General features: G+C 45.4%; 1 long non-coding RNA gene across 2 annotated transcripts; it reads right to left on the minus strand.

Moving 5' to 3' along the window:
- Window positions 1–747: 747 nt before the first annotated feature.
- On the minus strand, window positions 748–6297 carry LOC107153888. 2 transcript variants are annotated; one of them, XR_007347016.1, is made up of 4 exons: window positions 6148–6297; window positions 3944–4280; window positions 2067–3577; window positions 748–1980 (listed from the first exon to the last, which is right to left on the minus strand). It is a non-coding gene; the product is annotated as an uncharacterized LOC107153888 (long non-coding RNA). The 2 variants fall into 2 exon arrangements; XR_007347015.1 differs by having other exon boundaries at window positions 3681–4280.
- Window positions 6298–10137: the final 3840 nt, after the last annotated feature.

The following is a 10137-nucleotide window of genomic DNA, read 5'->3' on the forward strand; positions in this document are numbered from 1 at the left end:
CTATACTATCCCTCCTTTATGTCTGATTTCCTTGGTAAACTGTCAGCCCCATGAGGGCAGGAGCTGGACCTTCTTCTCCACTGTCACCAGCACCTAATAAAGGGCCTGATAAACGTAGTTCTGTGGTCTGAATGTTTGTCTTCCTCCAAATTCTTAAGTTGAAAGAAAACCTAACCCCCTGACCCAGGTGATGGTGTGAGGAGGTGGGGCCTTGGGAGGTGATGAGGTCAGGGGTGGAACCCACATGAATTGGGTTAAAGTCCTTGTAAAAGATCCCCAAGGAGAGCTCCTTTGCCCCTTCTGCATATCCACAGGGAGAAGATGGCTTTTTATGAGCCAGGAAGCCGACCCACACAGACACCAACCTGTTGGAGCCTTGTCTTGGACTTTCCAGCCTCCCCAACTGTGAGACATAAACTTCTGTTGTTTATAAAGTACCAGTCCATGATGGTTTGTTATAGCAGCCCAAATGGACAGAGGTACGAGGTATTTAATATGTGACAAAATAAGATGGGACAGGGGGTGGAAAAATCCTTTCCTCTCTGCACTAGAGAGTGGAAAGAGGACTTACATGGTGGTGGAGTGAGGGGAATGGGGGTGTGACTTTGCTTTCTGAGGAACCATCTCCATCCGTGGTGGAATATCATTTTTTTTTTTTTGGACTAGGGATTGAACTCAGGGGCACCTGGCCACTGAGGCACATCCCCAGCCCTATTTTGTTTTTTATTTCTTTTAAAGTCCATTTTGCCCAAAGGCAGTTTCCCAACCACAGAAGGAATGGGATCTTTCTTGGAAATCACAATATCTAATCAGTTATTACTGGTGAACTGCACTGCTGGGAAGAAATATTGATAAAAAATGCCAAGTCCCCAAACAGAACCTCTCACCTTGGCGTCTCGCGGTGCAGACTTAGTTACGCTGTGGAGGCCATTCGGTGAAATAGATAGAAAGATTGTGGAATGCTAAGAGGAACATTCCTTTGGCCAATTAGATTTAGTAGTTTATTTGAACAAGCAAAACAAAACAAAAGGAAGCAAAACAAAGTAAAGCAAAAAAAAAAAAAAAGGTCTAGAGAATCAGGCAGCCTCCAACCCAGAGCAGGTTGTGAGAACTCCAACCCACAGCGTGATCTGACAGTTATGGAAAGTGGAAGTGGGGTACAGAGACAACTTAACTGGCTACAGCTTAATTAGTTAATTGTTTCCAGGGCCTCCTGCTTTAATTAAAGCTCAGCTACTGTGATTAAATTCCAAATTGGTTTGGTCTGTTGGTTAGCGCAGGAGCCTAGTTCAAATAGACGGCACCTACAAAACTTTATTTAACCAGAATATGGGATTAGGAGACCTGGATTCAAGGCTAATTCTAGAACATCCCGGAGAAACCTCTGGCTTCAGGCTCATTGTTGTTATAAGTGGGTGCATCCTTACACCTCGTGTTATGAGGATTTAAAAAAAAAAAAAAAAGTTAAATTGAAAGTGGTTTTTACAAACTCGAAAGTGTTATAAAAATGATGTAATTTGTAGAATAACAGGAGATTTTGGCCTTTGGTTTATTGGGGAGGGAGTAATTATAATTTAACATGGTAAGGAGTTGATGGATGATAAAATGCCATGTAAATGCCTTAACAAACACATTCCAGGACCAGAATAAATTACACTGCATTAGCTTACCATGTCAGAGTGGTCTGTGAACCAAGATTTGCCTAAATTTGCAAAGAAACATGGGATTTGGAGTTTTAAAAATCATTCCACGATTTGTCTGCTCATGGACCCTTGGTTCCGGCACTTTTAGAAGGGTAGGCGCTGAAGTGTGTGTGGTGTGGGAAACGCAAACACCCCTCTTGGCCCATTTCCCTGTCCTTGTACTGGGTATCAGGCCAAGAGCTAAAGGGAACTTCCAGGGCAGGAAGCAGGCAGGGGAGGGGGGCGGAAGGAAAGCGTCCTGGGCTTCACAAGATCACTGTCAGCTCTCTGGTGACACCTGCAGACCAAGGAGAGACAAGTCACAAAATGCCTTAGGCCAATATCAGTGCAATTTCTAAAGCCCCCTGAGGCCCAGGCAGTCACCTGGAGGAGGCCTTCAGATGCAGATTCCCACTGGGGCCCAGATCTGCCCTCTCCAGGAGCTCCAAGTGATGCTTTTGGGCTGCTTGTCCACAGCCACCCCGAAGGGACTTTCAGAGCAGGGACTGTCAGAGGTGGAAATGACGAAGCAGGTCCTCTTACAAATGGAGAGCATGCAAGAGGTTTCTTTCCCTAAGCCTGGTTTTCTTGTCTGTAATATCAAACCATGTGAGCTCAGAAAGTCTTTCAAAGACAGCAGAAAAAGCCACATTTGTCACTTTGGCATGAGGATTATTTTGAGCTGGAAGCAATTTAGAAGAGACAGATACAAGAAAACCTCCCTACCCTCCCTCTGTATGTCTAAAAGTAGAACAAAACCTTGTCCCTCCTCCCCTCTCCATCAGGAAGGATTAAGTCCATCCCCAGAGATGGCTTGAGACCCGTATTAGCCAGGACTAGGCCAGGGGAATCTATGTGCCAATCTCGACTGTCAAGTCTCTACCTACAGTGAGTTCCCCACACCTTTGCCTTCCCACACTTTGCCGCTCATAGAGACTCACAGTCCGATTCCTTTGTTCATCATTTGTCTGAGAATGCATGGCCCGGTACATGTATGACTGAACATGTGGTGTGAGGCTACATCATGTACAACCAGAGAAATGAAAAGTTGTGCTGCAGTTTGTACAATGAATCAAAATGCATTCTGCTGCCATATATACCTAATTAGAATAAATTAATAAATAAATTAAAAATGCATCGTTTACTGTTGAAGAGACTAATAAGCAAGAATTTGCAGATGACATCTTTGGTAGTTACTCTTTCCCTGGTTTTTCTTTCGTGTATACATGAAACATACATTTTAATACACTTGATTTTCTCTTGTCAATCTGTATTTTGTTTAAGGGTCCCAGAAAAGAAGTTACAAGGGTAGAGGGAATATTATGTTTGCCTCCCCTGCACTTCTCAATTCTAATATATGACAATGAGATCGCTTGCCCAGAGCCGGGCTGCTCGACGGAGCGGTGCACTCCTCATCTTTGCCCCTCAAGAGATTAGGCTGATTAGACTGGATGGCAGAGGCCACCAAAGATCAATCTGAGAGCCAAAAGCCATGGATGTAAAAATGGCTGTCTCATACAATGGATATTTTTATCCCTGTCTTTGATATGCTGCTTGGTGGGGAAAGTAACCAGTTTTAGATGCGGTAGAAGATGTTCCTAGTTTCCAAACAAAACTTATATTTTCCAGATGGTAGGAGCCCAATCTAGATTGCCTGGGGAGAGGGAAAGGGGACTCTCGGAGTTAGAAATAACATTAAGTCCTTCTTACTATTATTTCTGGCCACAATAAAAAGAAAAGCAAACACCTCCAAACAGACTGCTCCAGCCAGTCATCTTCCAGGTGACAGTGGTACTTCCAAGCTGACTTTCACGGATCCTCAGGGTATCTGCTTCCCCAGGTCCTGTGGGGAGGGGGGACGGGGTCCTGGGGAATTCATCCTCCTTGTAGCCATGCTAGGGGGGAAACAAATAGGACTATTGGTTTTTGATTCGAGGATGTTTAAAGACAAATTCAACTATATTAGCTATAATTGGTCCAAGCTTTGGAATGAATTACCTTCAAAAAATAGCTGATGCCACACTTTATAATCCAGGGATTTGGAACAGATCACCCCCAAACCACAATTAATTGGCAGAATATGGAAAATAAGCACTGACTCATGGAAGTCATTAACACAGCCATTTAAAGGAATGGTTAAGCTATATGAACTTAGAGACGCAGAATCGACTCTCGTGTATGCAATCTGGCGCGAGGTAGTGGAAAATTCCCCGAACCGGGAAGCAGAAGATAAGAGCTTTGCCCCTGAATCTTCCCCTTACTGGATGTGTGTCCTACGTCTCTCCAGGATTCAACTTTTTACATCCGTGAGGTGAAGGATGATCTCCCCGTTCCCTTCCAGGCTCAGGATTTTATTACCTCAAAATGAGGAGAGCCCAAAGTAAAATTTACAACTTCTACAGAAGAAGAATGTCCTAGCAAGACCCCCCGTGGACTCCGGGGTGGAAGGCAGCGCTCTCTGTTCTGTTCTGGTGGGTCCCGGGGAGCTGCAGACGGCAAGCTGCTTGTCATCTGGGGCCTTGGTCACACTCAGGGTTTCTCCTCCGCAGGCAGAGCGTGTACACAGCAGGACCCTGGGCTTGTTGAGTGGAGGAGGGCCTGAAAAGAGTCATCTTAATTTAGAAATCCGCAGGTTCAGGCAAAGCTTCAGTGCAGTTTCCTTCCCTGTACGTGCAATGACAGTCCTGTTTCCTCTTTAAGTCCAAATTCCAAACGAGACAACTGCTGACTCCGTTTCCTGACTCCCAGCCCCCACCCCCAGCATGTCCGGATCCATCTACCCATTTAGGGCCACTGACAAAGTCACAAGCTTACTGATGACCTCCGTGTTGGTAAACCAAGCAGCTCTCTTATGGGACCTCTCACCAGTTACAGTTTTCTCTCTTAAAATCTCTTAAAGCTTAACCCTGCTGTCTGCCTTCTGTTTGGGGCATGCTCCTGGGGCTTGGTGCCCTCCCCCTCTTTGGGTTTCCCTCTGCCTCCCAGGATTGCTTGTCCCCAGCACCCTTCCCAGGCTCACCATTCCCCCTGGAGTGCTGGAGCGCCACAAGATCCAGCCCCAGACTGAACCCAGGGCCTTCCTTGTGCATGCGAGGTAAGCACTCTGCCAACTGAGCTATGTCCCATCCCCATTAACAATTAGGCAGATGCTTCAGCAAAGAAGATCTGCCTGTCAAGTAGGTGCATGAAAAGATGCTCAACAGTGTCAAAGCCGCACCACTCACCTACCCCAATGACCAAAATTTAATAAACAACAGCAAAACCTGAAAACCCAACAACATATATTAGAAGTGAAGATGCAGGGCAACTGAACCTCATACCTGCTGGCAGGTGTACAAAGTGACACAGACATTTTGGAAAATAGCTGAATTGTTCTATTTATCATTAACCATAAACTTTGACAAGCCAGCGCCCTGATCTAGGTATTTATGCTAAAGGTGTGAAAACCTGTATTCATATTAAAAGCCTGTATGTGGCCGGATGCAGTGGTGCACACCTGTAATCCCAGTGATTTGGGAGGCTGAGGAAAGAGAATCACAAATTCAAGGCCTGCCCCGGAGACTTAGCAAGACCCTGTCTCAAAATAAAAAATAAAACAGGGTTGGTAGATTACCAGTGGTAGATTACTCCTGGATCATACACGGTACTGTTTTTTTTGTTGTTTTGTTTTGTTTTTAAAAAGGCTACATGTAGAACTTTACAGCAGCATTATTCATCAATACTGAAAAGTGGAAGCAACCCAAGTGTCCTTGAGCGGCTGAGTGGCACACCCCAGGTGATGTCACATTACTCAGTAACAGTCAGAAAGGGCCCACAGCACAGATGGCTCTCAGATGCACTCTGCTAAGTGAAAGAAGCAAGATCCTGAAGATTATATGCCATATGTTTTCACTTATAGAACATTCCTGAAAAGGTGAAAATATAGAGGCTGAGACTGCCGCAGTGATTGACAGTTTTAGGAATAAGGGGAAGATGTGACTACAGAGGAATTTGGGGCGAGATGAAATTATGATGTGTCCCCATTGTCGTGATGGTTACGAGAATCTATGCATTTGCCAAAATTCCTGAACTTTACTATATGTGAATTTTAAAAATGTAAGTACAATATGTCCCAAACCAAGTCTGGAACCCCGTCCCTCCTCCAGGACACGCTGTGCTGCATCCTCCTCCAGCTCAACAGGGCTGGGCTCTGTGGCAGCTGGGCACAGGTGGGGTGCCAAGAGTCCCTGCTGCCACTCCACCCGCAGTCACTCCCTCCCTGGACTCTCTGCTTCACATAGACCTTCTCAGCCCTCGCCTTTTAGATGCAACTAATCTCCCCATTCTGCTCTTGCCTGCCGCCAATCAGTGTTCCAAAGAGCAGCCCGAACAAACTTTTAAAAAGTGCTCACTTGGTCACTGTCCCCTTGCTGACAACGTTCAGGGGACCTCCCACGGGTCTTCAGAAGAAATTCACAATCTTCACCTGCCGCAGTCTGGCTGGGCACAAAATCACGAGCCACTCAAGCAGGAACAAACTTTATTTTTGAAACTGCCGCCAATGCCCCGGAGGCTCCCGGGAAAATCGCCGACAGACCCACGCGGCGTTCTCCCGGACACCAACAGGAAGTCCCTCCTCCGGAACTCCCTCCTACCGCACTTCCCCAACCAATGGGAACTCTCCAGGAGTCCCGTAGCAGGCTGAGGGGGGAAAGCAGGGGTCTAATATCCATATGAATGCAGATCTTAACATAATCATACCATCTCAATGGCTGGCTGGCGTCACCTTTCAACCAAAAATGCCCTGCATCATACTACCTGGCTGTGGCTCTTAGCACTCACCATCTGGTCGGGCTCCCGTGCTCTCCAGCTTCTCCCTCGCCCACCGCCAGGGCCCCTGCACTCTAGCAGGCTGCCCGTGGCTTCCTCAGAAGCATCACCTGGGCTCCATCGCCCTCAGGGGCTCTGCCATGCTCCTCTCTTGGCACAGCCATGGCTCCCCCTACCACCTGTCCTACTAACCACCACTCGTATTTACAAGATTGCTCAAATGTTCCCTCTTGAAGACTTCCAGGGTTCCCCCAGACTCAGGTGGTGCCGCAGTCCAGCTGCGGCAAAATAGCTGGGGGTGACGAACAACTTGTGTACGTTGATACAGCAGGAGTGGGAGCCCTTTATTGCAGGACAGGAGCAGTATTTATACATTCCACACAGCTTATCTAATTAGCATAAACTAGATACATCAGTCAACCAATCAGGAATCTCTACACCTAATGGCTCGGTTTTGTTACTTCTCAAACCACTCCCTCTGACATTTTGCCAGGCACCATCCAGACTTGTTTACGAACTTTAACATTCCCCTGGCAAAATGCCAGGTGTTATTTTGACTTGTTTACAGACTCTAACAAGGTGGTATTATGGTTTGGATCTTGAATGCCCCACAAAGGCCTATAGCTGGGAGTGGTGGTGTGTACCTGTAATTGCAGTGACTCAGGTGGTTGAGACAGGAGGATGGCAAATTGGAGGCCAGCCTCAGCAACTTAAAGGAGGCCATAAGCAATTTAGTGAGATCCTATCTCACTGTAAAAAAGGGTCCAGGAGGGGGCTCAGTGATAAAAGTGCCTGTGGGCTAGATTCCCCAGTACTGGGAAAAACAAAAACATGGTAAATAAAGACTTGGTTTGCCCATGTCTGGGAAGAGGTGGGGGAACCTTTGGGGGAGGCCTAGGAAGTTAGGTCATTCGGGTTGTGCCCTTGAAGGGAGTCCTGGGACTCTGGCCCCTTCCTTTGTCTCTTCACTTCCTGGCCACCACAATGTGAGCTGCTCTGTTCTGCTCCTGCCTTGATGTTCTGTCTCACCACAGACCCAAATCCAACAGAGCCAACTGACCATGGGTTGAAACCTCTGAAACTGTAAGCCAAAATAAACCTTTTCTTCTTTTAAGTTGGTTTTCTCAGGTATTCTGTCACAGTAGCACAAGCTGACTAACTTAGGCATGAAAATTTTTTTTAAGGTTTTCATGTTATATTGGAATTGATCTTCAGGGCACTTATACCAATTGTAACAAGAATGAAAATTTTCTGTCTTCCTTGGCTGTGCTTCTCAAATGGTGGTCTCTGGACTAAGAGCATCATTGTCTCCTAGGAACTTCTTAGAAAATGTGCTTTTTCAGATCCCAACTCAGACTTCCTGAATCAGAAACTCTGGGGAGAGGGTCCTGAAGTCTTCCTTTCAACAAGCTCCCTAGGTTTCAGAATCATGGACTGATTGCTCCATGTCCATGAGTAACCCCAAGAACTGGTTGTACACATGTCTGATTAATCACGAATAATGATTCAATAACCACACTTCCTGAGCCAGCCAACCACTGCCAGCCGATTGGTGATCAACCATCACCAATAATAAAAATAGACCCCTCATTTGCATAGGGTGACCTGATCTAAGGTGGTTTTTCTAAGTTTGGTCTTCATAAATGCCCTGTAAGGTAGCTCCAACAGTTATTGCTCTCTCCGTTGTGTAGACAAATTAACTGAGGCACGTGAAGTTTAGAAAACTTGCTTAAAATCACACAGTGGCTAAATGACAAAGTTATAATAAAAGCTTTCTGACTTCTAGCCTAATATTCTATTCCGCTTACCAGGCTGTCAATGTATATAAGCAATCGTTACCATCAAAGTGAGCTTCATGGATATTATAATCGCCCGTGCAATAAAGATAATTCAGAAATGGCCCTTCCTCTTAGAGGAGACACAAAGCTGCCTCACTTCCTAGTTCACTCCAGCTTTCTGCCCTTCATGCTCGTGAGGGGTAGCCTTGTCCCTTGATGCAGGAACATTTGTCTGACCTACCCTATGCCATCATCTTGCCATCTATCCATTTCTACCTTCCTCAGCAGAGGCAGAGAGAGTCTGCGTCAGTCCCAGAGGCTGAGTGCTCAGCCAGCGGCAGCCTGACCAGCTCAGAAAACAGTCTCTACTTTTTCGAAAGGCCTTATCTCAAACCTAATGTGTTTTTTGGTGTGTGTGTCACTTGTGGTATATGGCATTGCACATTTCAACTACAAAAATGGAAAAATTCAACGCAATCACCAAGAAGTTTCAAAAGTGCTAAAAAAGAATTAGGAATTTTGAGAATTAATGGGCATAATGGCACATGCCTGTAATCCCAGTGACTCAGGAGGCTGAGGCAGGAGGATGGCAAGTTCAAGGCTAGCCTCAGCCAATTAGCAAGGCCCTAAGAAATCTAGTGAGATCCTGACTCAAAATAAAATGGGCTGTGGATGTGGCTCAGTGGTTAAGCACATGTGGGTTTAATCCCCAATACCAAAAAGAAAAAGAATTGAGAGAACAGAAGATGTCAAAGTAAACAAAAGTATATCTCTGGGTAAGAGTTTGAAAACTGGCTTGATTAATCCATAGTACCAAAGACTCACAAAACAGAATGTGTAGTATATAAAAATGTAATTTATATAAAAAATAAAAATGTAAAAATTCACATTTACATGTAACTCTAGTTGGCAAATAGAACCTAAGGTGAAGGGCAAACATAGCAATCCGGGAGAGATGACGGTGGCATGGAAGTAGTAGGTGGCATTATAAGTGCACAATGAAGGCTGAATTCCAGATATATCAGGGCAGGAAAATTGCCATGAGTTGGTCGGAGGTGGGAGGCAGAAAGGCTTCCGGAAGCATGAACAAAAAGCATCAGAGCAGGAGGGTTCTTTGGATGTGGCCCGTAACAGGAGGGGGAGGGAAACGGGCTCATTCCAATGTGTGCTGAAGCTGAGTGCTCCTGAGACGTCCAGGTAGAGGAGTCAGGAAGACAATCCAATGTTCAAGTCCTGCTAGCCTCAGTACAAAGGTAGAAGTTGTCACCTGCCATGTATCAGCTGAGATTAAGGCCACGGGGAAAGATAAGGCAGCCTTGGGAAATAGTACAGAGTGAAAAAATAAAATTATCTGAGACCTAAAGGCAAATATTTGACTTGACATAACATTTTAGCTGTGTTGAAAAATCTGTCTATAGCCCCAGCTTCTCAGAAGGCTGAGTGGGGATGATTGCTTGAGCCCTTAAATTTGAGACATGCCTTAGCAACACAGAGAGACCCTGTCTTTAAAAATCTAAATATTTTTTTAAAAATGGTTTGAATCGAAGAGTATAAAAAACTGTATATAGATCATTACCTTTTTGTTGGTATTGGGGATTGAACCCAGGAGTACCACACAGCCACATCCCCAGTCCTTTTTTATATTTTATTTAGTTGCTTAGGGCCTTGCTAAGTTGCTGAGGCTGGCGTTGAACTCACGGTCCTCCTGCCTCAGCCTCCCAAGCTGTTGGGATTACAGGCGTGAGCCACGGCACCAGGCTCAGCTAATTACAACAAACTGTAAAGATATGTTTTATGAATAACACCTTGGTAGCAACATTGGAAATACTTTTGATAACAGAGAAGTGAAAAACTTTTAGGATGACTGA

Source organism: Marmota marmota, unplaced genomic scaffold, assembly GCF_001458135.2.
Source record: "Marmota marmota marmota unplaced genomic scaffold, marMar, whole genome shotgun sequence".
NCBI lineage: Eukaryota > Metazoa > Chordata > Mammalia > Rodentia > Sciuridae > Marmota > Marmota marmota.